This window comes from Desmodus rotundus, chromosome 7 (assembly GCF_022682495.2).
Source record: "Desmodus rotundus isolate HL8 chromosome 7, HLdesRot8A.1, whole genome shotgun sequence".
Classification (NCBI taxonomy): domain Eukaryota; kingdom Metazoa; phylum Chordata; class Mammalia; order Chiroptera; family Phyllostomidae; genus Desmodus; species Desmodus rotundus.
Window position 1 is genome coordinate 78,347,378 of NC_071393.1, and position 22,332 is coordinate 78,369,709.

The 22,332-nt window shown below is 39.4% G+C and overlaps 1 long non-coding RNA gene across 1 annotated transcript; it reads left to right on the forward strand.

Moving 5' to 3' along the window:
* The first annotated feature begins 1,769 nt into the window (after nt 1-1,769).
* LOC123480494 (uncharacterized) lies at nt 1,770-12,531 on the forward strand. The gene is made up of 3 exons (XR_006656526.2): nt 1,770-1,861; nt 5,960-6,218; nt 11,518-12,531. It is a non-coding gene; the product is annotated as an uncharacterized lncRNA (long non-coding RNA).
* The last annotated feature ends 9,801 nt before the right edge of the window (nt 12,532-22,332 follow it).

A 22,332-nucleotide genomic window follows, 5' to 3' on the forward strand; every position in this document is an offset into this window, starting at 1 on the left:
ATCCGATAGGTTGGCTATCTCTTCCTCGCTTAGTTGTATTTTTTCTGGAGCTTTGAAGTGTTCTGTCATTTGGGCCATTTTTTTTTTTTTTTTTTTTTTTGTCTTGGCGTGTCTGTTACTTTAAGGGGCGGAGCCTTAGGTGTTCACCAGGGCGGAGTAATGCTGGTCGCTGAGCTGTGACGCTGTATGTGGGGGAGGGGCCGAGCGCTGTACGTGGGGGAGGGGCCGAGCGGGAGCAATGGCGCCGTCCTCACTGTCCTCCGGCTTTCAATCTTTCACTCCGCTACCCACAATCAAACTGGGCCACTCTGGTGCTGGTTCCCGAGTAAGTGGGCCTGTGCACACTCTAGGCCCCTGTGGGTCTCTCCAACAACCTCTTCTGTGAGGCTGGGAGTCTCTCCTGCTGCCTCCCCAACCCCCAGGGGCGCTTTCAATCAGAGGTTTGAGGCTTTATTTCCTGGAGCTGGAGCCCTGGGTTGCACGGTCTGCTTCGTTGCCCGCTGTTAGTCAGGTTTACCTGTGGGCGAATTTGGTGCCGCGGGGTGCTACCCGCTGTTCCGCCTGCCCCACTCTCCGCCACTCTGAGTCCGGCCCTCTCGGTTTATCTGCGCAGATGTGGGGCCGCAGGGTCTGCTAGTGCTCCGACTGCCTGCGCCAATTGTCCCACACTCCGCCAGTCTCAGTCCCGCCACAGCCACGCCAGTCCTCTCCACCCCGGTGCCCGTCTCCGCCCCTCCTACCAGTCTGGATGAATGGTTATTTTCTATTTTCTTGGTGTTGGTCCCCCTTGCTGTTCGATTCTCTGTCAGTTCTGGTTGTGCGAGGAGGCGCAGTGTGTCTACCTACGCCGCCATCTTGGTTCTCCTCTCATTTTATTTTTTAAAAGATTTTATTTATTTATTTTTAGAGAGAGGGGAAGGGAGGGAGAAAGAGAGGAGGAGAAATATCAATGTGTGGTTGCCTCTTGCATGCAGGGACCTGGCTCGAAACCCAGGCATATGTCCTGACTGGGAACTGAAGCGGTGGCCACTAGTTTCGCAGGTCGGCACTCAATCCACTGAGCCACACCAGCCAGGGCTGTTTCTCATTTTAGACATTTCTGTACAGTCTGAATTTTAAAAACATGTGCAAGTATCACTTCTATAAATTAAAAATGTTTTAAAATATAAGAAACAAATAAAAAATATTCATCATTAAGTGATTGCTTCAATAGACATGTAATACTATGCAGGCAATGGAAAAAAATGAAGTATATCTATACAGATTTTAAGTAAGAAAAAATTGCAGAATGATATTATATGGTTAGGATAATACCATTTATTTAAGTGTGTATGTGTGTGTGTGTGTAGGTAGATCTGTATATGTGTATAACACACTGGGAGGATATTATCAAAGTGATATCCAAATGGAAAGGAGAGAGACTTGTATTATTTATTATATATTTTTATACCTCTCTCTACTGTTTGATTTTTTCGAAGAAGCATGCATTGAATATGAATGCGTATGGAATATTCTGCAGGTTCAAACCTGAAGTGATTTTGAGTGCTTCCCTTTTCCTTCTTTGTCATGGAGGAGCCAGGTTTGGTAGCATCATGTTGTGTACGAGGGTCAGGATCTTACACTGGCGTATAGTGAGGAGATTCACTGGTTCTCGGCCCCTTAGTATTGTCACAAAAGGGAAGTTTGTGAATTGAATCGCTCCACTCTCATGACTCAGTGTCACCACAGAGCTGACCAAAAGTCTGATTCATGTTTCTTTTTATGTTGCTAGATTTCCTTCCTCTGCTTGGTTTTGAGCAGATCTCATCAGGAGTGTGCAGGATTCAAATCCCCGAATCCAGTATCTGATGATTATAACAAGGTATCCGTCCCATTCTTTGGAGTCTTTACTAACCCTGATACTTGTTAGAATCCTTTTAGCAATTTGGTTATTTTTGTATTTTACTTTATTGTGGAAAGAACACAACATGAGATTTACCTGCTTAACAAAATTTTAAGTGTACCATACAGTCTTGTTGACTATGGGTACAATATTGTACAGCAGATCTCTAGAACTTAATTGTTATCTTTAAAACTTTGCTTAATTTTTTAAATTTTACTTATTTATTTGTTTGTTTATTTATTTATTTATTTTAATCACTAAGCATTTATTTAGCTTCAGAGTTTGCAAGTTGGCCATTTGGGCTTGAGATTCAACTGAGTAGTTCTTCTGTTCTCAACTGCGCTCGTGCACATGTAGGTACTTGGCTGTATAATAGGGTTTGGAGGTAACGAGCCATATGCATTTTTCATTGTTGTTCAATGACATTTGTCCCCATTTTCCCCCCATTATTCTTCCCCACCCTAACCACACCCACCTCTCACATTCAATCCTCCCCTCCCACATTGTCTTTGTCCATGGGTCCTTTAAACTTTTTCCTTGATGACCCTTCCCCTTCTCCCTCCCCTCTGGTTAATGTCAATTTGTTCTTCCTTCCCATGTCTTTGGTTCTATTTTGCTTGCTTGTTTGTTTTGTTGATTAGGTTCCATTTATAGGTGAGATCGTATGGTATTTGTTTTCACCACCTGGCTTATTTCACTTAGCATAATGCTCTCCAGTTCCATCTGCACTGGCCTGTGAGCTATCTTTTTTTTTCTTTTAAATGAAAGAAGTTAAATTTATATACAACTTAAGTTAAGTTGTGAAATTTGTAGTAAAAAGAATGAACTCCAAAAATTACAGAGATTTTACTAATATGCAAACTCCCAGTCAATTTAAATTTGACAGCCTCAATCTACTTAATTGACTTGTTTAAATGGTAATTTTTCTAACTGAATTCAGTTATATGAGTGATAGTTATGCCCTTGACAAAGATGACAAGAGTGGTATTATTGTGACTGAGAAAGTGGAATATATTTCCCATTTGCTAGAATTCACCAGTGCAGCCATTTGATTCCAGAGTTGTCTTTGTTGGAGAGTTTTGATGACTGACTCAATATCCATACTAGTTACAGATATTTTCAGACTTTCTATTTCTTCATGGTTTAGTCTTAGTAGGTTGTGAACCATTTCTTCTAGTTTATGTAGTTTGTTGATGTGTAAGTGTTCTTGAAAGCTTTTTGTGATTAAAAAAAAATTCTGTGATACCAATTGTAAAATCTCTTCTTCCATTTCTGATTTTATTTGTGTATTCTCTTTTTACCTTACTTTCTCTAAGGGTTTGTTGGTATTATTTATCTTTTTAAAAATATTTACTCGCAGTTTTGTTGATTTTTTCTACTGCATTTCTTTTTCTATTTCATTTATCTCTGCTTTAATTTTTGTTATTTCCATCCTTTTACTAACTTAGAATGAGTTTTTTTTTTTTTTAGCTTTGAAGTGTAAAATTGGGTTGTTTATTTGAGACCTTTCTTCTTTTTTAATGTAGGCATTTATTGCCCTTTTAGTACTGCTTCGGTATTAAGTATAGACTGCTGAATAAGTATTGGGATGTTGTGTTTTCATTTTTGTCTTGAGATTCTTTCTAATTTCCTTTTTTATTTATTCTTTGACACAGTGGTTGTTCAAAAGTGTGATTTTTCCAGTTTTCCTTTATTGTTGATTTCTAGTTTTATCCCATTGTGGTTGGAAAAGTACTTGGTATGATTTCAATCTTTTTAGATTTGTTAAGACTTGTTTTGTGACCTAACATGTGGCCTCTTCCTAGAGAAAGGACAGTGTGTCCTGGAGAAGAATGCGTATTCTGCTGCTGTTGGGTAGAATGTTCGGTGTGTGTCTGTTAGGTCAATTTGATCTATGCTGTTATTCAAGTTCTCTGTTTTCTTGTTTATCTTTTTTTAAATTATTGTTGTTCAAGTACATTTGTCTCTAGTTTTCCCCCATTATTCTCCCCTGCCCTACCCACCCCCCCCATCTCCCACATTTAATCCTCCCCCCACCATTGTCTTTGTCCATGGGTCCTTTATATGTGTTCCTTGACTTGACCCTTCTCCTTCTTTCCCCTGTTATCTATCCCCTTCTCTCCTCCCCTCTGGTTACTGTCTGTTTGCTCTTTATTTCCAAGTCTCTGGTTCTATTTTGCTCCCTTATTTGATTTGTTGATTAGGTTCCACTTATAGGTGAGATCATATAGTATTTGTTCCTCAACACCTGGATTATTTCACTTAGCATAATGCTCTCCAGTTCTATCCATGCTGTCACAAAGTGTAGGAGCTCCTTCTTTCTTTCTGCTGCATAGTATTCCATTGTGTAAAAGTACCACAGTTTTTTTGTCCACTCATTTGCTGATGGGCACTTAGGCTGTTTCCAGCACTTGACAATTGTAAATTGCACTGCTATGAACATTGGGGTGTGTAGGTTCTTTTGAACTCGTGTCTCAGGATTCTTAGGGTATAATCCCAGCAGTGGAATTGCCAGGTCAAAACACAGTTCCATTTTTAGTTTTCTGAGGAAGTTCCCTAGTGTTTTCCACAGTGGCTGTACCAGTCTGAATTCCCAGCAACAGTGTGCCCTTGGGCACTGTCCTCCATAGCCTTGGCAACACTCGTTGTTTGTTGATTTGTTTATGATGGCCATTCTGACAGGTGTGAAGTGGTATCTCATTGTGTTTTTAATTTCCATCTCTCTGATGACTAGTTGAGCATCCTTTCATATGTCTGTGGACCTTTTGTATGTCCATCTTGGAGAAGTTCTGTTCAGGTCCTTTGCCCATTTTTTAACTGGATTGTTTGTCTTCCTGGTGTGGAATCATGTGAGTTCTTTATGTATTTTGAGGAATGTCCGAGGTATTATTGGAAAACATTTTTCCCATATAGTTGGTTCTCTTTTCATTTTGCTGATGTTTTCTTTGGCTGTGCAGAAGCTTTTTATTTTGATGAAGTCCCATTTGTTTATTCTTTCCTTTATGTCCCTTGCTCTAGGGGATATATTGGTGAAAATATTGCTGCATGGAATATCTGAAATTTTCCTGCCTAAGTTCTCTTCTGGACTTTTATGGTATTGCAAATAATTTTTAAGCCTTTTATCCATCTTGAGTTTATTTTTGTGTATGGTGTAAGTTGGTGGTTGAGTTTCATTTTTTTTGCATGTAGCTGTCCAGATCTCCCAACACCATTTGTTGAAGAGGCTATTTTTCCTCCATTTTATGCTCCTGCTCTATTTGTTGAATATTAATTGACTATAGAGATGGTTTATTTCTGGGCTGTCTATTCTGTTCCATTGATTTCTGTGTGTGTTCTTATGCCAGTACCAGGCTGTTTTGATTACTGTGGCCTTGTAGTATAGTTTGATATCAGATATTGTGATCCCTCCTACTTTGTTCTTCTTTCTCAAGATTGGTGAGGCTATTTTGGACCTAATAAGTGAGTTTGGCAAAACAGCAGGATACAAAGTCAATATTCAGAAATAGAAGGCATTTTTGTATACCAACAATGAAATATCAGAAACAGAAATTAGGAAAAAAGATCTCATTTGCTATAGCAACAAGAAAAATAAAGTACCTAGGAATAAACCTAACCAAGGAGGTAAAAGACCTCTACTCAGGAAACTACAGAACAGTGAAGAAAGAAATTAAGGAAGACACAAATAAATGAAAGCATATACCATATTCATGGATTGAAAAATTAACATCATCAAAATGTCCATATACCCAAAGTAATTTATAGATTCAATGCAATTCCTATAAAAATACCAAAGACATATTTCACAGATATAGAGCAAACATTTCAGAAATTTATATGGAACTATAAATGTCCCTGAATAGCCTCAACAATGTTGACATTTTATCTGGAGGTTCTGTTATTGAAGGTGGGGAACTGAAGTCTTTTACTGTATTGCTGTCTATCTCTCCCCCCAGTTCTGTCAGTTTCCTTGACATATTTAAGTGCTCTGATGTTGGGTGCATATATATTTATCATTGTTATATATTTCTGGTGATTGACATTTCCTCATTATATAATGTTGTTATTGTTTTTCTGCAGCAGTTTTTCATTTAAAGTCTGTTTGTTTGATGGACTCGAAAGTATAGCCACCCTTGATTTCCAGAAATCCTGATGTTATGTAAGAATTCCATCTACCCGGAGAAGCCATGTATAGATGCTCTAGCCAGCAGTTCCCTCTTAGCTTGGTCTTCTGGCCAGGATACTAGACATCTGAATGAAACGATCTTGGACTGTCCAGAACACTCCATATGCCAGATGAATGCCATATGTCCTCTGTCAAGGGAACAGATTTCTCCAGGTGAGTCCTGCTTAAATTCATGACCCATAAAATGGTTTGGAGGTAGTTTGTTATACAGCCATCAGTAACTATTGACTCCTGTTATACCCATTTCAGATTAAGCCCAATTATGGACTAAGTTTGTACTCTTTTTTCCCTCTCTGCATTGAAATTTAGATATTAAAATATTATGATACTTTTGCATTACCAATAAATATACACATATTTTTACCTAGTTGTGATCCATTTATGCCTATTGTTTTCTTCTCCTTTATAATTTAATTTTATTTGGTATTTTCATTATATCAATAAATATTTGGTCTATTTTAAAGAGCTATATCATATTCTAGATGTCATAGTAGGCATAACATCCTTCTTTTGTTGGGTTTTGAGAGTCCCCCTCTCCTTTCTTCAGGCATATACCTTGCAATTAGGTGAGGCCTTTGGACTGAGTTCTGGCCATAAAACATTAAAAAGTGATATGTGCCATTTCCAAGTCTGCCCCATAAAAAGTACAAGTAATCTTCATTTCTTTTCCAATCTACCAGGTTAATGGAAAGAACTCTGAGAACCTAGAGTAGGGCACAGACATACAATAGAAGGAGCATGGGGCCATGATTGACCATGTAAAGCCTCTGCTTTAACCCTTACAACCTGCTCACCCCTACAGGACTGTATGTTGAAGGAGAAATAAACATTTAATTAGTTAAGACTTGGAGACTGTAGGGTGTATCTGTTATAGCAACTAGTATTTTAAATGCCTCTGGTACCATCAGGTGCATTTACCTAGCTGATAGAGTAGGACAGTAATTACTACTGACTCCAAGTAATCATTACATTCTTAGTCAGTTAATTTTAGGGGTCCTGCTTGCATTTTAGAATTTTGAAAGAACAATTTCACTGGCTCATCAAAGGTAAAGCTGTATAATGTCTACATGCAAAATAAAACCTTGAATTATAAATTCATGTCTTAAAAATTACTTAGAGTTAGTGTAGAATAGAGATACTAGTATGTTGTCTGAGGTCACACAATGAAGTGCTTCCACCATTCATTAGTTCATTCATTCATTCTTTATATAGTCAATAGGTTCTAGACATTGGAAACCCAAAGATAAAGGAGACAAACACACTTCTTTTAACCATGCCATGTACAATCACGTATTTACCTGGATGACCATGGGCAAGCCTCTAACCTCTCTGAGTTTCCTCCATTTGTAAAATGAAGACAACATTACTGTTGTATTTACTCCTATGATTCTGGTGGGGTTTAAATGAGATTAACCATATAAAATGGTGACTACCTGTACTAAGTGCTCAATAAATATCAGTTTTTATTTTTCTTTTTTTAAAAAAATATATTTATTGATTATGCTATTACAGTTGTCCCATTCCCCCCCCCCTCACTCCACTCCATCCTGCCAACCTCCTCCCTCCCACATTCCCCCCCTATAGTTCATGTCCATGGGTCATACTTATGAGTTCTTTGGCTTCTACATTTCCTACACTGTTCTTACCCTCTCCCTGTCTATTTTCCACCTATCTTCTATGCTACTTATTCTCTATACCTTTTCCCCCCTCTCCCCCTCCCACTCCCCTATTGACAACCCTCCATGTGATCTCCATCTCTATGGTTCTGTTCCTGTTCTAGTTGTTTGCCTAGTTTCCTCTTGTTTTTGTTTTAGGTGTGGTCGTTAATCACTGTGAGTTTGCTGTCATTTTTACTGTTCCTATTTTTTTATCTTCTTTTTCTTAGGTAACTCCCTTTAACATTTCATATAATAAGGGCTTGGTGCTGATGAACTTCTTGAACTTGACCTTATCTGAGAAGCACTTTATCTTCCCTTCCATTCTAAATGCAAGCTTTTCTGGATAGAGTAATCTTGGATGTAGGCCCTTGCCTTTCATGACTTGGAATACTTCTTGCCAGCCCCTTCTTGCCTGTAAGGCCTCTTTGGAGAAATCAGCTGACAGTCTTATGGGAAGTCCTTTGTAGGTAACTGTGTCCTTTTCTCTTGCTGCGTCTAAGATTCTCTCCTTCTGTTTCATCTTGGCTAATGTAATTATGATGTGCCTTGGTGTGTTCCTCCTTGGGTCCAGCTTCTTTGGGACTCTCTGAGCTTCCTGGACTTCCTGGAAGTCTATTTCCTTTGCCAGATGAGGGAAGTTCTCCTTCATTACTTGTTCCAATAAGTTTTCAATTGTTTGTTGTTCATCTTCTCCTTCTGGCACCCCTATAATTCGGATGTTGGCACGTTTCAAGCTGTCCTGGAGGTTCCTAAGCCTCTCCTCATTTTTCCGAATTCTTGTTTCTTCATTCTTTTCTGGTTGGATGTTTCTTTCTTCCTTCTGGTCCACACCGTTGATTGGAGTCCCAGTTTCCTTCCCATCACTATTGGTTCCCTGTCCATTTTCCTTTGTTTCCCTTAGCATAGCCTTCATTTTTTCATCTGTTTTTCGAATAGATTCAACCAATTCTGTGAGCGTCTTGATAACCAGTGTTTTGAACTGTGCATCTGATAGGTTGGCTATCTCTTCCTCGCTTAGTTGTATTTTTTCTGGAGCTTTGAAGTGTTCTGTCATTTGGGCGTTTTTTTTTTTTTTGTCTTGGCGGGTCTGTTACTTAAAGGGGCAGAGCCTTAGGTGTTCCCCGGGGCGGGGTAATGCTGGTTGCTGGGCTGTGAGGCTGTACGTGGGGGAGGGGCTGAGAGGGAGCAATGGCAGCACCTGCTCCCCTCTCCATTGGATTTCAGTCTTTAACTCCACTATCCACAATCAACTGGGCCCCTCTGGTGCTGGTTCCTGAGTGGGTGGGCTAGTACACACCCTAGGCCCCTGTGGGTCTCTTCAACGACCTCTCCTGTGAGGCTGGGATTTTCTCCTGCTGCTGCCCCAACCCCCTTGGGCGTTTTCAATCAGAGGTTTGAGGCTTTATTTCCCCGAGCGGGAGCCCTGGGTTGCGCGGTCTAAATATCAGTTTTTCCTTTTTAAAAACATCATTCTAACTTTCTACCATTCTTGATAGCTGGGTTATGATAAAGACTTCCAATGTGGGATCCTTAGCTTTAACTCTTTTCCCAAATAGGCAGCACCAGCACTTCTTTCTTGTCATCTTGCTGAGAAACTTCCTTGCATTAAGGCTACTCAGTCAACAATATTCTCCATAAAAATAATTTTCATAGGTATTCATCATTCTCTTAGGTAAATACCTAGTAATGGATTTGCTGTGCTAAGGGATAGATCTATGATAGAAACTACCATTTTCCAAAGTGCTTATATCATTTTATGTCTCCATTAGAAAAGTATGAAAGATCACTCCTCATCCTCACCAACATTTGGTAGTATCAGGTTTTTCATAATTTTGATGAATTCCAACTTACCTATTTTCTTTACTTGTGTTTTCTGTCCTAAGAAATCAGTACCTAATCCAAAGTCATGAATATTTTAACCTATGTTTCTTTCTAAGAGTTTTATAGGTATAGCTATTACATGCAGGCCTATAATACACTTTGAGTTAATTTTTGTGTATGGTGTGAGGTAAGGGTCCAAACTGATTGTTTTGCATGAGGATGGATATTTGTTGAAAGCATCATTTATTGAAAAGGCTGTTCTTTTCCTATTGAGTTGTCTTGGTCTCTTTTTAGATGTGAATTAAAAAGCATTTGACCACAATGTGTGGGGGTATATTCCTGGACTCTTAAATCTATTCCATTGATCATAGCCTATCCTTGTATTGGGTTGGCCAAAAAGTTCATTTGGTTTTATCCATATGATGGCTCTAGTAACACTTAGTTATCTCTAACGTTATTTGAAACAATTTTGTTAGATTGTATTGTGACAGCTGTCACATCAGTGTGCATTTTAAAAATCTTATCAAAATTGGTGAATTTTTGTATAGCTATTTTCATATTGAAGATGGCAGAAAATACACAACATTTTTGGCATATTATGCTTTATTATGTCAGGAAAGGTAAAAACATAACTGAAATCCAAAAAAAGATTTGTGCAATATATGGAGAAGGTGCTGTGACTGATTGAATGTGTCAAAAGTGGTTTGTAAAGTTTTGTGCTAGAGATTCCTCACTGGATGGTGTTCCATGGTTGGGTAGACCAGTTAAAGGTGATAGCAATCAAATAGAGACATTAATTGAGAACAATCAATGTTATACTATGTGGGAGACAGTCGACATACTCAAAACATCTAAATCAATAAAGTTTTTTGTGAAAATGTGTCCCTTATTTTATGGAAAAAATCTATATTTCTCACTTTTAATCTATTTGTTACAAAATATGAAACCTCTACATTAGTAGCTTTGCTGAAAACAGTATTACCACAAACTTTGTGGCTCAAATGAGTCTGCACTCAAGGCATTGCTCAGGGATACGGTGTCATCCCAGGTTCCACTGGGGACAGTTCTGTTTCTGGGCTCACGCAGAGTTTGGGTTCTTGTGGTTATAGGACTAAGGGCTTCCATATTTTGTTGACATTAAGCAGAGGCTACCCTCAGCAGTGAAAGGCCATCCACAGCTCCTTGCTTGTGCATAGTTTTCACTGGAGTAATTCATTGTAGTTCTAACTTGCATTTAATTTGTATTTCCCTGATGACTAATCATTGCCCTAGAAAGTTCCTCCTTGTCCATTCTAGCCAATCCCTTTCTTACCCCTTAGAACTAACTATTGTTTTTATTAGTTTCCACCATAGACCAGTCTTTTCTGTTCTAGAACTTTATGTAAAAGGATTTACACAGTTTACATTGTATAGTTGTCTTTTATTTAGCCTACTGTTTTTGAGATTTATCCATGTTATTGTATCAGTAGTTTGTTCCTTTCAGAAGAAATTTTTACTGCAAAGATTTTCTATTTCAACTTATTTTCATGTAATTTCTATATGAAAAATTCTAGCGTACTAGCTTATTTTATTTTATTTTATATTTCTCATTCAATTGTCAGTTCCTTTAATTTTAGGTTCAGTTTTAAGTCTGTCCAGTTTTGGATCTCTAACTTTTTGCTTATTCCTGGTTTTATGCTGAGTAGTTGCCTGCTTAGAGTCATCAAGGGTCATTTTCTTCTTTCTTTCAAAGCTCATATACTTTGTCATCTTTCTACTAATTTCCTTATTTAAGTGTGTATTTTTCTGAACATCCTATTTGTCCTACTTTAGATTGTATTCTTGCTTCTGAGTTATTCAATAAAGAGTCTAGAATTTGTACTAGTTTCTGGAAAATTTGGGAGAATTATTCATGCATGGTATTTGGAAAAACACTCTATATATACAAGGAACCTGATTCCCTCTCTGCTCTCTCTCTTTTTTTTTATTTTCAGGTGCCTTTGACTTTGTGGGTGAGTCTGGAAGCATTAGCTGCAAAGGCAAGAATGGAAATGCACAAAGAAGCCAAAGCGAGCGTGTGCTGTTCTGAGGAATAACTTCCACACAGTCTTCAGATACTAGGTTCCATTAGAAAGTCAATACTCCCTCTGCACTCCCCTTGCTGCCAATAACTAAAGCTGCTGATGAAGAGTGAGTTTGTGGTGCAGCCTCCCCACCATTTCTACCTTTCTTTACTCCGCACTCTGTGCTCTCTGGTTTCTGTCTTTTCTGACGTTTCTGTTATTTTCCCAAAGAAAGCCTGCCTTACGCAGAAGTGTCACATTCACTCCCTAGTCAGCACTCCATTTGCTGCCTGCTCCTCTTCCTTTATTTCTTCACGCAAGCCTCCATTGCCTAACCCCCGGCTCTTAGTAGGGTTCAACCAGAGAAACAGAACCAGTAGGGGATATATGTTAAGTGATTTATTGCAGAGAATAGGCTTACGTGATTGTGGCAGCTGGCAAGGCACACTGGTAGAGTAGGCCATCAGAAAAGGCAGACTGAGACTCTCCAGCACCAGCTGAAGCTGTTATTAGAGGAATTTCTTCAGAGAAGCCTCGATTCTGCTCATAAAACCTTTTAATGATTGAACCATTCCCACCTAGATTGTTTAGGATTATATCTCTTCAAGTCAATTGATTATGGATTGAATTCACATCTACAAAATACCTTTACTGTAACACCTAAATGAATATTTGATTGAATAACTGGGGACAGTAGTCTAGCTGAGTTAATGTGTAAAACAAACCACTATACTCCATATCCTTTAGGATTTGGCATTTATATTCTGGCTTAATTGGTAACTAAAATGTTAACTGACTAGAGCTAAATGCTTCCCAGGGGTATTTTCATTTTATGAAGAAATCTTCAACATTTCTCTCCTCTTTCTCCCTCTCCTTCCCTCTCTCTAAAAATAAATAAATAAATAAAATCTTAAAAAAGAAGAAATCTTCAAGAAACAATGGACTGAAGCAATGATAAAATAAAAATAGCTGAGGAATGTATGGATGGGGGTGGGGTAAGCATAGGAATGAAAACCACCACCTATTTTAAAAGGTCAAGACCACCCACAGGTATGGTCACTCCTCATTGTCCCACATCTCTCCCTCAATTTCCTGGTATATCAGTCATTCCTAATCTTTAATTTTTTTCTCCACATATTCCTCCAACACCTCCCCACCAGGCCTCCAGGTTTTCTTCCATGAACATACCTTGAGATCTATACCTAACACATACATTTGGGCTTCCCCCACCCCACAGTGCTGGTCACGTATTAATGGACTACACTTTTCTCCCATGTTTAATGGGTCTCCTAAAGCTATAAGAACTTTACAAAATTATAGGAAACTCCTGTAATTTGAAGGCCAAATTCCTTGTTCATCCATCAAGTTTGTCTAGGGCATTGGCAGGTGGTATATATAAAAGAAACAGATTCAATTCCTAGGCCAAAGGATCTTGGCTTTTAGTGTGGGGGGGCATAATGAAATAAGCCCAGAACAGAGGAAGGAGCATTAACTCTGAGAGATTTGAGATTTTGTTTTTAGTCCTCTCCTTCCTGTTAAAGGCCATGATCCTCCTTGATGTAAAGATAATGTAGAGGCCTTTACCTTGTAATACAATATGCACCCCCTCCTTGTAATCTACCCCCACTTCCCCTCCTGGCCACCAGACTAATTATTAGGGTTAGGTAAAAAAAATAACCTCGCATTTTTTTAGCCGCTAAAGGAAGAAATGGACCATATACTAAAGGAGCTGCAGGATCTAGCCAACATTAATGGCAGGAGCTGAGAGAATGTATATGGGACTGGATCCTAAAGATCCTGAATAATAGTGGTGAGATAACAATGTTCAGTAAAGAAGAATTTATGGATATGAGAGTGTTCTCTGTAACACGGGACTTAACCCCCACGGAAATAGTGTTAACTTGGTGCAGGAAGCTTTGGAAGGTGAAATGGAATGTTCAGACTGCTTTCGAAGACAGTGAAGGGCCCAAAGGCTCAGAGATACGTAAACTCTAGCATGGATATGTGTCTGAAAAGTCTACCTTCTGACTATGTTCTGCAGAGGAATCCAGGCAGTGCCTCAACTTCTGACGTGACATGGAATGTGCTGGTAAAAGGGGCACCAGAATCACTGAGTGCCTATCTTAAATGATTGTATCTGTTAGTGGTGACTGTCTTCTGTAGGACAGGGCTACAGGGTAAGCTATGTTGTCACAAGGCTGAGCTCTCCTCCCATAGCCATAGAGATGATAGGATCTTAAAGTAACAGAGGCCAGCTGGTAGGACTAAATCCTCAGGAGCAAAGTGGTTGTAGTTATAAGAAGAAGAAAGGCATGGAGAACCAAGATGGTGGCCTAGGTAGACACACTGCGCCTCCTCCCACAACCAGAACTGACAGAGAATTGAACAGCAAGGGGGACTGACACCAAGGAAATAGAAAATAAACATTCATCCAGACTGGTAGGAGGGGCGGAGACGGGTACTGGGGTGGAGAGGACTCACGTGGCTGTGGCGGGACTGAGACTAGCGGAGTGTGGGACAAATGGCGCAGGCAGTCCGAGCACTAGCAGACCCTGTGGCCCCACATTCGCACAGATAAACCCAGAGGGCCGGAATCAGAGTGGCGGAGAACGGGGCAGGCAGAGCAGCGGGTAGCACCCTGTGGCACCACATTCGCCCACAGATAAACCAGATGAACGGCGGGGAGCAAAGCAGACCACGCAACCCAGGGCTCCAGCATGGGGTGGGGGAGGGGGGGCGGGGAATAAAGCCTCAAACCTCTGATTGAAAACGCCTGTGGGCATTGGGGCAGCAGCAGGAGAGACTCCTAGCCTCACAGGAGAGGTTGTTGGAGAGACCCACAGGGGCTTAGAGTGTGCACAGACCCACCCACTCAGGAACCAGCACCAGAGGGGTCCAGTTTGATTGTGGGTAGCAGAGTGAAAGATTGAAATCCGGAGGAGAGTGAGGCGGGTGCCATTGCTCCCTCTCGGCCCCTCCCCCACGTACAGCATCACAGCGCAGCCACCAGCGTTACCCCGCCCCGGTGAATACCTAAGGCTCTGCCCCTTGAAATAACAGACGCGCCAAGACAAAAAAAAAAAAAAAAAAAAAAATGGCCCAAATGACAGAACACTTCAAAGCTCCAGAAAAAATACAACTAAGCGAGGAAGAGATAGCCAACCTATCAGATGCACAGTTCAAAACACTGGTTATCAAGACGCTCACAGAATTGGTTGAATCTGTTCGAAAAACAGATGAAAAAATGAAGCCTATGCTAAGAGAAACAAAGGAAAATGTACAGGGAACCAATAGTGATGGGAAGGAAACTGGGACTCAAATCAATGGTGTGGACCAGAAGGAAGAAAGAAACATCCAACCAGAAAAGAATGAAGAAACAAGAATTCGGAAAAATGAGGAGAGGCTTAGGAACCTCCAGGACAGCTTGAAACGTGCCAACATCCGAATTATAGGGGTGCCAGAAGGAGAAGATGAACAACAAACAATTGAAAACTTATTGGAACAAATAATGAAGGAGAACTTCCCTCATCTGGCAAAGGAAATAGACTTCCAGGAAGTCCAGGAAGCTCAGAGAGTCCCAAAGAAGCTGGACCCAAGGAGGAACACACCAAGGCACATCATAATTACATTAGCCAAGATGAAACAGAAGGAGAGAATCTTAGACGCAGCAAGAGAAAAGGACACAGTTACCTACAAAGGACTTCCCATAAGACTGTCAGCTGATTTCTCCAAAGAGGCCTTACAGGCAAGAAGGGGCTGGCAAGAAGTATTCCAAGTCATGAAAGGCAAGGACCTACATCCAAGCTTACTGTATCCAGCAAAGCTATCACTTAGAATGGAAGGGAAGATAAAGTGCTTCTCAGATAAGGTCAAGTTAAAGAAGCTCATCATCACCAAGCCCTTATTATATGAAATGTTAAAGGGAGTTACCTAAGAAAAAGAAGATAAAAAATAGGAACAGTAAAAATGACAGCAAACTCACAGTTATTAACGACCACACATAAAACAAAAACAAGAGCAAACTAGGCAAACAACTAGAACATGAGGGTTGTCAACAGGGGAGTGGGAGGGGGAGAGGGGTGTAAAGGTACAGAGAATAAGTAGCATAGATGATAGGTGGAAAATAGACAGGGGGAGGGTAAAAATAGTGTAGGAAATGTAGAAGCCAAAGAACTTACAAGTATGACCCATGGACATGAACTATAGGGGGGAATGTGGGAGGGAGGGGGGTGGGCAGGATGGAGTGGAGTGGGGGGGGGAAATGGGACAACTGTAATAGCATAATCAATAAATTAAAAAAAAAGAAAGAAGAAGAAAGGAAGAATGGCACTCCGGGGAGTCTGGCACATAGAGAGCTATAAAAGTGGCTAAAGAGATTGTCTACGGGCTAATGTGAGTGGATAACCAATAAGAGTTTTGAGTATTGTTCAATCTATAAAATTAAATAAATCAAGAGTGGATCATCAGGAGGATGAGGGCTGCTATCTAAATAAAAAGCCGTGATGCCTTGCCCAGTTTCTGTATCTGAGTCAATTTTCAGATTCAGAGCCCAATAGGGGAAGTCTGCTGTGTCAGGTGAATCCTTGCCGGAGATTACCACGGTCTCGGGAACAGACTGTTGATATGATGAAGGCATCTCTTTTTCATTCTGGAAAGAACAGAGAATAAGAAGCAGTTTGTGTTCCCGTGGAATGGACACAGCAGTATACCTTGATGATGTTGTTCTAGGGTTAACTTAAGTTTCCATCCTCTGATATAACATAGGCCAAAGGGATCTGGACCACCTGGAGATGCAGAATATAACATTGGTTTATTATATGTGGCTTCATTAGACTGAATGGACAGGAGGTGGCAAGTATGTTGGCGACTTTGAAAAGATACCTGTGCTCCAGTGGGTGGCAGATAAATCCTGTGAAGATTCAGTGGCCTATGACATCAGTGACATTTTTAGAGGTCCAGTGGTCCAGGCATACCAGGACATTCCCCTTGGGACAGATTATTGCAATTGTACCACTCCCTCATAGATTTCTTCGGGTTCTGGAGGCAGCATGTTTCACATTTCAACCCATTAACCGACTAACATGGAGGCTTCCTTCTCCTTTGGTCTCCCCCTTCCAATCTTCTGGCCTCCAGTCTCACCACTGGTCACACCCAGCTGGGAGCCTGCTGCCACAGGGACCAGGGAACATGGCCCCTGTGATTGGGCATAAGGGTAAGGCGAGGAGTGGGTCTGAGGACAACCAGGACTGGCAAAATCCTGCCGTAGTCACTGACAGTGAGGAACTAGTTCCATTAGGTCTATGATGAAGAGATATATTTATCTCTTTAAGTAAATTAAATTAGAGTCTATTCTTCCCCACCTGAGAACACATAATAGAGACTTTTTCAAAACCTTAGAAGGAAAAGTGCTATTCTGAAATCTTTAGCTGTGTTAAAAGATAAACTGAGGTCTAGGAGAGGAAAAATAATTTTTCTTCTACCCTTCTAAATTCTTCTGAGTAGTCTAACAATCAAATTGATAGGAGACAGATTAACAGGGGGAGAGTAAACAAATTGATTAAGTATGTACATATGAGAGTTCATAAGAAAAGGAGACCCCTAAACAAGTGCAGCCATTGAGGCTTATATGCCACCCTGAACTAAGGGGAAAGTGGAGTGTGTGGTTTGGGGCTTCAAAGGGCAGGAAGGCAATCATGTGGAGACGGAAAAGCAAATGTTTGGTTAACGAGAGTGTTTTCTGGACCATCTTTCAAATGGACAGAGGGAGGACTTTGATCAAATGGGCCTTGCTAGGTTCCTCCTGGTCTGTCACGTTTAGTTGATATTAAAACTATAGTTATCTGTGATGATAGCTCTTTTCTTGGAACAGGACTTCTATCAATTCTTTTAGGCAGATAAGGAGAAGGTTAAAGGTTTTTCCTGAGTTTTTCATTCCTTAAAAATAATCAGCTTAAGATAACATTTAAAAAAAGCCATATTTTGGGGTGACAAACTCTGCTTTCCCCCAGAGACATAACAAGATTTTAAAGATTTTATTTGAGCAAAAATCAATTTGAATCAGGCAGCATCCAGTCTTGCAGATAGAAGGGACTCTGAGGAGCTGTACAAAATGAAAGACTTTTACAGGCAGATGAAGGCAGGGACAAGGAAGTCATTCAGGCAAAGAAGTGAGTTGGTTATTGCAGTTACTTTCCTTGAGGGGATGGCAGAGGACCTTACTAGTGCTGATCAAGTGATTCCTGATTGACTGGCTTAGGGTTTCATTTCTGGTAGAACCCAAACTGTAATTCAGCCTTTGTTTGGTGACATGGAACTTAGCATAAGCAACTCCATTTAAAAAAAATTAATTTTGAATAATTTTTATTTTACAATTATGGTCAACATACAATATTATATTAGTTTCAGGTATATAACATAGTGATTAGACATTATATAACTTACAAAGTGATCACCCAATAAATCTAGTGCCCATCAGGCACCATACATAGTTTTTACAATATTGTTGACTGTAATCCCTATGCTGTACTTTATACCCCTGTGACCGTTTTGTAACTACCAGTTTGTACTCCTTAATTCCTTCCCCATTTTCACCCGTCCTCTTAATCCCTCCCATCTGGCAACTGTCAAAATGTTCTTTATATCTATGACTTTTTTATTTTGTTTATTTTGCTTTTTTTTAGATTCCACATAGAGGTGAAATCATATGGCATTTGTCTTTCCCTAGCTGACTTATTTCACTCAGCACATCCATGTTGTTGCGGATGGCAAGATTTTATTTTATTTTTTTATGGCTGAGTCATATTCCTGGACCTGTTATCTTATTTTTAATAGCTGTTAATAAAAATTAATGCCTTTAAATGTGCTATTTCATGTAGTAAATTAAATGAGCAGTTTGGAAAAAATGCTTTAAGATCATGATGAGTTGATGATTACTTTTAAAAACAGAGCACTTTCATAAGATAATTGAAAAGATGTTGACAAGAAATTTATAGGAAGGCCAAAGACTAAGGCAGTAATTTAAAAATAACTTGATCCACTGGAATTTTTAAATTGAAAAAGGAATTGGAGACTCTGAACTCTGTACTATTGACCTCATCACATTACAAAGAAATTGAATTTTTATACACCTCTCTCACCATCTGGTTTGGAGAATCTCTGGAAATTATTCATATTTAGCAATAGAAACACTTTGAAAAAATATTTTAAGTAAGAAATAAGGGCTAATTTGGAAAGCTAATGCATGTACTACTTTTAGCAATTTTGAATGAAGCATGGTTAATATAACTAGCTAATTTAAATAAATTCATCCTAAAAGGAAAGCTGAGGGCCGAAATAATTTATGCTGCACATAGGCCATAAAATCCCACTTTCTGCATCACATGGAAAGAGAAAAAAGCAATAATGGTTGATGCCCTCTTTGGTATTTACAACACTAAGGGTAACAAATGAATTTTGTGCAAACCCTAAAGTGGAAGATTCATTGTCTTTTGAACCACTATAAGCATATGAAAAAAGGATTTGAAGATGTAAAGTTCTGGAAAGAACACCAAGAAAACAACCCAATTGAAAAAAGGGCAACAGACTTAAATAAACGTTTCTCCAAAGAGGACATACAGATGGCAGATAGGCATAGGGAAAGATGCTCAACATCACTAATCACCAGAGAGATGCAAATTAAAACCACAATGAGATATTATCTCACACCTGTCAGAATGGCTATCATCAAGAAATGAACAAACAACAGGTGCTGGTGAGGATGTGGAGAAAAGGGAACCCTTGTGCACTGTTGGTGATGCAGATAGGTGCAGCTACTATGGAAAGCATTATGGAGATACCTCAAAAAATTAAAAATGGAACTGCCTTATGATCCAATGATTCCCAAGATTTGAAAGCAGCCCAAGTGCCCATCAATAGATGAGTGGATAAAAAAGCTGTGGTACATTTACACAATGGAATACTACTTGGCTGTAAAAACGAAGGAAATCTTACCTTTTAAACAGCACAGATAGACCTAGAGGGCATTATGCTAAGTAAAATAAGCCAGTCAGAGAAAAACAAATAGCATATGATTTCACTTATATGTGGAATCTAATGAACACAATAAATTATCAAAGAAAATAGGAACAGACTCATAGATACAGAGGACACACTGACAGCTGTCAGGTGGTGGGGCAGGGGCCTGGGTGAAATAGGTGAAGGAATCAAGCAAAAAAAAAAAACAACCTTCATAGACACGGATGTCAGTATGGTAATTACTAGAGGGAAGAGGGGTGGGGGAGGTAGGAGAGGATAAAGGGGGTAAACGGTGATGGAAGGAGACTAGACTATGGGTGGTAAACATACAATATACAGATGATGTATTAAAGAATTACGCACTTGAAACCTATTTAATAACCAATGTAACCCCAATAAATTCATTAGAAAATATATATGTAAAGTTCTTTGAATCAGTAAAATTTTTGCCACTACTTTGACTAATAGACCAGAGCACTGATGATATTTCCAGTGATTGCCACTCAATATTATGAATATTTGTTTACTCATGAATAATATCATGAGTAATGTTAAAAAATGAATATCATGAGTAATGCTAAATGCTAAAATATCATCATAATGCTAAAAAAAGAAGAAAGTAAGACACCTTATTCTCCATCTTACACCCCTCTCCCACCTCCCCGCCAATAAACGCAAGGAAAGCCTTGGTGTTGCTGCTGTTCTCTGTCCATCAGGACTTAGCTCCTAACTCTGCAAGTCTGGAACTCCAGTTACCAGCTTAGTCACTGGAGATGTACCACTAAAACACAACCTTATTGTGGGACATTGATTTGTACAAAAGAAGTGATTTTGTAATAAAACATGTAATTGCCAAACTCTCTGATATTTATTTAAACTATTTAGTCTCTCTTACCTCACCATGGAACTCTACTTAAGAAATAAATTATAATGGAAGGGTTATTTAAGAAACCTAAAGCCTAGTTAAAAAGCTGTAGGGAAGGAATAAACTTTCCTCTACCTTTTTAGGTTCTGCTGGCTCTTGTAATAATGAAATTGACATGAGAGAGATTAATGAAAACATAATGAAATTCAATTACACGTGTACATATGGCAATGGCATACACGTGAGAAGTTCAGGGACAGAAAGGGAAAATGAGGCATCTGTGACATTTCAAGCTAATGGTGAGGTAAGGCACCTTGGGGCTTCAGAGGGGAGGGAGATTCATTCGCAGGATGATAGGAAGAGCAGATGTTTGGTGATTAGAGGTTTGCCCTGCTCTATGGATAGGTTATAAAAAGTTATTTCTGGTGATGACACTTATTATGGGCAAGGCCCCTAATTTCAATTCTTCAAGGGAGAGGTAAAAGTTTCTCATGAGCCCTCATCTTGATTACCTTCAGCTCAAAATAATCCACATGCCTAAGTGCCTGTTCTGAACCCCTTCAAACCCAAGTGAGGTTGGTAAACATATATAACCAAGGCACTAATAACAGAAATAATATTTCTTTTGGCACATAATAAGTACTTAGTTAAGGGATGCTACTATTTGCAATAGTGTCTCACAGCTTACAGATCCTTTTCATGTGTTCTATCAAGTCTTTGATTCTCACAAGAACTATGTCAAGTAATGGGTCTGGTTTTATGTCTCTTTTACTGATGGAGAAAACGGCAGCTCAGGGAGATTAAGTGACTTGACTGAAGTCTTGTAACTGACACAGTTAACATCTGTTGCTTTGGTTGGAACAATTTCCTTCCTTGTTTTGGTAACAGGGCTCTGATTTTCCTTTAAGAAACTACCCTGCGCCTTTTTATAACTCCTAGCAGGACTGTCAGTCAAGAGACCTGGGCTTCCTCTGTTAACATGTGACCCACACTGGATCATCAGAACCCTCAGTATCCTCTGGATGCAGAGTCTGGTGTACAGGTAGGCATGTGATCCAAGTAATTTCAGGTTTTAGTTTTAAAGACATATAAATAAATTCAGGAGTGAGTTGGCTTCACTTGGGAGCTGGAAGGACCATGAAAACTTTAATCTATTTTCCAGAGAGAACTGCTAAAGTGAAGCCAATACAGAGGAAAGCTTAGTTGAGAATGACAGAGAGAGAGAGAGAGAGAGAGAGAGAGAGAGAGAGAGAGAGAGAGAGGGAGAGAGAAGCATTCTGATTTCTTTTGAGGAAATGGGTATTACTATGCCAGAAGCCAGAGCAACTCTTAGATTTTTCAAGTTCAGTGAGTCAGCAAATTCCTTGTTTTGTTTAGGTAGATTTGGACTTCTTCACTTGCAGCCAAAGAACCCTGAAGAGTAAATGTCTTAGCTACTATTGAAACATGACTTTTGACATCAAATACTTGGCTATTTCCACTGCTGCAAACTTCAGGAAGATTATAAATGTCAAAACTGACCAGGCAGCTTCGTGGAAGATCAGGGAACCTGTCTTTTTTTCATGGAGACACACTATTTTAGGTTCACTTCAAATTTTCATTTTAAAAATTCAGTCAAGAGAATGAGAAGACAAACCACAGACTTGGAGAAAATATTTGCAAAAGACATACCTGATAAAGGGCTCGAAAAACACAAGAAGAAAACAAACAACTTGATTAAAAAATGGACAATCTAAACAGACATCTTACCAAAGAAGATATACAGATGACAAATAAGCATGTGAAAAGATGTTCCGCACCATATGTCAGTAGGAAATACAAATTAAAGAAACTATGAGTTACCACTACACTTCTAATATTGATAGAAT